We start from the raw sequence: 6,067 nt of genomic DNA, 5'->3' as shown, positions 1-6,067 counted from the left end.
TTCTTTGGAATGGGAACAAATATAGATCTCTTCCAGTCAGTTGGCCAAGTTGTTGTTTTCCAGATTTCTTGGCACAACTTGGTGAGCACGTCCAGGGCAGCATCTGTTAGCTAAAATATGTCAATTGGTATACCATCTATTCCTGGGGCCTTATTTTTTGCCATCTCCTTAAAAGCAGCTTGACCATACGCTCTTTCTCATATGTTGTTTCATGAAATTCTTCTGTGTCTTCCAATTCCTTCCAATACAGTGACTTAGTATATTCTTTCCATCTTCTTTTAATACCTCCTGGATCATTTAACATGCTGCCGAAAGCATCCTTGATTATAGCAACTCAAGGTTTGAATTTGTTCTTCAGTTCCTTGAGCTTAAGAAATGCTGATCGAGTTAGGCCCTTTTGATTTTCTGACTCCAACTCCTTGCACATTTCATTGTAATATTTTACTTTGTCATCCTGTGCTGCCTTTTGAAATCTTCTATTCAACTCTGTATTCAAACTGTATAATGAACAAATAATTTGAGAAACCAGACTCTGTGAAGAGTGTGACATCAGGATTGGAGGAAGATTCATCAGCAACCTGTGTTATGCATATGCATTTGCTGGCTGAAAATGAGGAGGGTATGAAAAGCTTGTTACTGTAGACCAAGGACTACAATCTTCAGAATGGATTACATCTCAACATCAAGAAAACAAAGGATCTCACCACAGGACCAACAGTCAACATTATAATAGATGGAGAAATGAGTTCATCTCCCCTGGATCAACAATCAACACCTCTAGTACCAGCAGTCAGTAAATCAGGAGATGTATTGCCCTGTTCAAGTCTGCTGTCAGAAACCTCTCCAAAACGCTGAAGAGCAATGATGTCAGTTTGAAGACTAAAGTGTGTCAAATTCAGGCCATGGTCTTATCAATTACCTGCTATGCATCAGAGAACTGGCCAAAGAATAAGGACAACAGAAGAATTGATGACTTAGGGTGTGGTGCTAGAGAAGAGTACTGAATATCAATATCCTATGGACTGCTAAAAGTACAAACAAATATGTCTTGGAGAAAATAATGCTAGAGTACTCTTTGGAGGCAAAGATGGTGAAGCTTTGTCTTTCATACTTTGGGCATGTTGCCAGGAAAGGCTATTCACTGGAGAAGGACATCATGCTTAGAAGATGGGAGGTCAGCAAAGGGGAATAAAACTCTCAATGAGATGGATTGCTGACTTCAGCAATGGGCTTAAGTGTTTCAGAGATGATGAGGATGGCACAGGATAGAGAAGGAGGCAGGCTGGCTGTTCATAGGCTCACTGTGAGTTGTACTCAACCTGACAGCACCTAACAACAAAATAAAACAACTATCTAAGGTGTTGACTGTGGATCCAAGAAAAACTAAATAGTTGACAACTTCAATCTTTTCTCCATCTATCGTGATGTTGCCTGTGGATCCAGTGGCGAGAATTTTTCTCAATGTTGAGATATAACTCATATTGAAAGCTATAGTCTTTAATCTTCTAAAGTAAATGCTTCAGATCTTCCTGCAAGAAAGACTGTGTCATCTACATAAGTTGTTGATGATATCAGAGTGTTTCTTACTGGAAAGGATAATGAAGCTTCATCTGACATACTTTGGGTATGTGGCTAGGAGAGGCTAGTCCTTGAATAGGATGCCATGCTTCAAAATGTAGAGGATAAACAAAGCAAAGGAAGACCCGTAAGCAGATGGCTAGACACAGTGACTGCATCAGTAGATTCAAGTGTGTCAGAGATGATGAGAACAGCACAGGATGGGTTCAGATATGTTGGTCATAGGGTTGAGTCATACTCAACTTGATGACATCTAACAACAACAACATTCATACCCAATGTGTACGCATAATATTCACAGATACCGCCCTCTTGCCATCAAGTCAATTCTATTCTAGCTCACGGTGACCTCCGTATCAGATTTCTGAGGCCCTGAATCTTTACAGCCTGAAACTGCCCCTCTTTCTCCCTTGGAGTCCCTGGTGTAGTAAAACCAGTGGAGATGTGAAGTCTTTGGGCTAGCAATGCAGCTTCCTGTGAACTACACCACCAGAGCTTCCCAAAATAGGTTTTAATACTCATCCTTATCAAAGATGAGAAAATGCAGACTCACAGTCACACCGTCTGTTAACTTATGCGAACTGTTGATCTGAATCTCAAATTCTTCATACTATATCACAGCATCCATGTAGTGTCCACTGAATGTAGCAAAAATAGGGACATCAGTGCCCTTGGTGAGAGTAATTAGTATGGAACAATATGAACAAGTGAAATAGCCATGGCTTAAGACCACGAGTAGAAGAATGGGAGCGGGGAAGCCAGAGAAAGGGAAGATGTGTTGTCACATGAATGCTGTATGTTGTTTTGAGTGGAGAAGACTCAAGCAAGTTTAAATTCTGATGGGATGATGTGAAGATATTGAGAGAGGGAGAGAAAACAAGGGTAGGGGAGCTAAAGGACCAGGGAAGCAAAGGAAAGAGACTACAAGGAGAAAGAAACAGCTTTGGGCAGGACAAAGTTCAATGTTTGTGTTATAACAGAAAAGAAAGAAGCAGCTTGAGTGTAAATGCACATTATATTATCTCAGCTTACTCTCTACTGAGTTTCCAAGATTGACAATTGCACAGGGGGAGATTGCTCATCTTGTACTCGCAGAGACGCTGGTGAATTTGACCACCAAAGGGGTGTACCACTGGGTTAGTGCAACTCCCTATGACCTATTCCACCAGAGCTCCCTGTTTGGAACATGGAAAGGTGTTCTTAACTGGAGTACAGCACTGTACTGAAAAGTTAATGAGGATTCTTTTGCTGTATATGTGTTTGGTTTTCACTATCAATGGGTAGATGTGGGCATGATAGTGGTGTTTTTTGAACTGAGTCCAATGATGTCAGACATCTACAATAGTGGGATGGGTTAGCACAAGAAGTCACACAGCCAACACAACTCTGCAAGTCTTTCTAGAAAATCCTCCAGGAGAAAGACTTGTTTATAATTACCTAAGCTCAGACCTTTGCTTTGATTCATACAGAAGCATAAAGTACTCTAAATATACCATGGATGTTCCAAGAAAGCAAATTGAGAGGTGTTCAAATTTTGTTTTGTAAAGAATTCTATCAAGAATGACTCACTATTTCAGGAAACTACCTCAACAGCAACAATGCTGCCAGGGGTGTGAGTTGCCAGGGCAGCACATTGCCAACAGCTATGAGCACATCCAGCATCCCTTCACAAGTCCTGGATACTGTCCTTTACAAAGGCATTAGAGTTATTAAGAGATGGCTGATTTTTCTGGGGCAAAGAATATACAAGATAAACTTGGATCATCTTGTTCCAGAAATCAAGAAAGCATTCAAAGACAATTTGTTTGGAAAACACTTTGGTAGTTTCTAATAGAGTTAAAAAAGGACCCAGCAATTTCACTTCTAAGTATTTACCCAGTTGTTTTTGTTGTTGATTGCCGTCAAATCGAGCGTGACTCATAGCAACTCTATGGACAAAAGACCTAATGCCTTTCTATAACTATTGTCATTTCTCCAAGTTCATAGCATTTACAGAGGCATGTGATTTAGGAAGTAGATGCCACTCCTGCTTCCAAACCTGTTTAAAACTGGGAGTTCCACCAAACACTGTTCACATTGGGAAACCATTCTGGTATTTGATACCCCAATGGTACAAGGTTCAGAATCACAGCAAACCTGGGTTACTTCATACAGCACATTGACAAAGAGTTATGTACAAAGTGGAAGAGTGTTCCTCCAGGTATAACAGTACTAGTTTCATTTAGCAGTGGTTAAGTGGCATCATGTTGAATATGACTGAGAGTAAGCTTTGCACAAAAGACCTGAACTCTCTTCTATAACTAACATTATTTCTGTACATTTATAGAGAAAAATCTAGCTATACAAAGCCTTGTTTGAAGGACTGACTTGGGGGCTGGGGAAAACTAAGAAAAGAAGGAATAAATAATGAACACTGCATTGGAACAGATGAAGGAAAGAACTTTAAACTATGTTTAAAAGGAATATATGATTAGACATTATTTGTATAACAACAGTCGTAAGAGGTGTATAGCAAAGTAGATTGGGGAGGGGTGGGGATGCGGAAATTATGCATCAATGAATGATTTTCTTTTAAAAAGTGAACTGAGGGGGGAGGGGAGGAAATGTGCAACAATGAATTAATGAAAATCCAACATTTCTATAAACTTTCATTAAAATTACAATTTTTTTAAAAAGACTTCTTTGTGTGCTAATTTCACAGCAGCTTAACTCTAAATAATCATGCTCCCTAAACAACCTAAATACCCACCCTGAGGTGACTAGATATGTACGGGAAACAAGAGATTCTTTCCATAGTCACTTTCCAATAAAACAGATAGATTGCAATATCCAAATCACTTTATTGCAGATCTGGGAGAACAGAGAGAATTCTCTAAAAAACTGCCTCTCCCTCTAAGGATGGTTTTTGGGTTTTGTACTTAGGTTAGGTATTAACTACTTATTGTTATTGCTTGTTCAAAGTAACATTCAAAAGAATGGTTTACGTACAGTCACTAGTAAACTAGAGGTAAAGTTTATATATATGGCTGAGAAAAATGCCGTTTATAAAAAATCAATTCTAGTTCAAGAAGGATATCTTTCCTTTCCTGGTAAACAGACAGCTTAAGACTCTGCATGACGATAGAGAAGTTACAACAGGCTCTGAGGACCAAACCAATCTTAGTTAGACAGTTCAACCAGTTTTGCAGGCTGAAAACCCAGGATGTCAACTTTTTAGAGCTATACCATGCGTTTGAATAATCCTGAGACTACTAAAATCACCTTATCAGATAGATACGTTGTAGTGTATCATACAGACCTATGCTGCTCAGAAACGTTAACGAACAAATTACTGATGCACATCCAACAACATAAACCTCAAAATCATTATTCAGAGTTAAGAACAACACACATACACAAAATAACTCATACCAAGTGACCCAGTTTATATGAAATTCTAGAACAGTAGAACTAATAATGACAGCAGATAGTAGTGGCAGAGCTGAGGACTGACTGAAAAGGATCCTGAAAGATCTTTGTAGGGGGAGGGAGTCTTGGTTGTGGTGTGTACACACCGGTGTACTGCTTTGTTTTGTCATGATTTACTGACTAAATGCCACAGTGTAACGGCATCACCTTCTTGAAGCAATTACTGGCTCAGTGAAGTAAATCTTTTATAAAAGGCTAAAGGAGGAAATCGAAAGGACATAGAAGCCAACTTGAAGGGCTTACTCTCACCCCATTGGGACATTCTGAACATCAAGAATAACGACTGTAAAAAAAGAAGTAAATAAAAATTCAGAGGCCTATAGTGACGGGGAGGAAGAGATAGATGATAACTAGACAGATACACCCTGGTGGCTCAGTGGTAAGGAGTTGTGTTGTAACCCCAAAAGCACGTGGTTTGAATCTACCAGCTTTGAGAGATAGATGTGCAGTCTTCTCCAGTGCAATTTACTGCCTCTGAAAAGCCACTGGAGGGTCAGCTACGAGTTGATTCTGACTTGATGGTACAAAACAATAACAGATGAACAGACAGATTTATGTCTCCATATCTGTTGTTGTTGTTATGCGCCATTGAGTAGCTTGCAACTCGTAACGACCCTATGTACAACAGCCCTAAACTCTGCTCTGTTCTGTGCCAATCTCACTGTCTCTGACACACCCACCCTGATTACCACAGTCACTGACTCAATCCACCTCATACAGGGTCTTCCCCTCCTGCGCCTGCCTTCCACCCTACCAAGCATGACATCCCTCTCCAAGGACCGGTCCCTCCTTACAACATGTCCAAAGTATGTCAGACGAAGCCTCAGAATCCTTGCCTCCAAGAAGCAGCCTGGTTTAACCCTCTCCAGGATGATACATTTCTAGAAACCTTTTAAATTTTACTTTCAAATGGGCTTGTACTTACATTTGATAATGTTGTTGTTGTTGTTATGTGCCATCGAGTCGTTTCCGACTCATAGTGACCCTATGCACAACAGCTCTAAACCCTGCTCTATCCTGC

This window comes from Elephantulus edwardii, unplaced genomic scaffold (genome assembly GCF_000299155.1).
Source record: "Elephantulus edwardii isolate Elephantulus edwardi_28Jun2011 unplaced genomic scaffold, EleEdw1.0 scaffold00030, whole genome shotgun sequence".
NCBI classification, from domain to species: Eukaryota; Metazoa; Chordata; class Mammalia; order Macroscelidea; family Macroscelididae; genus Elephantulus; species Elephantulus edwardii.
The sequence above is the reverse complement of the archived record's forward strand: the minus strand, read 5'-3'. Positions refer to the sequence as shown.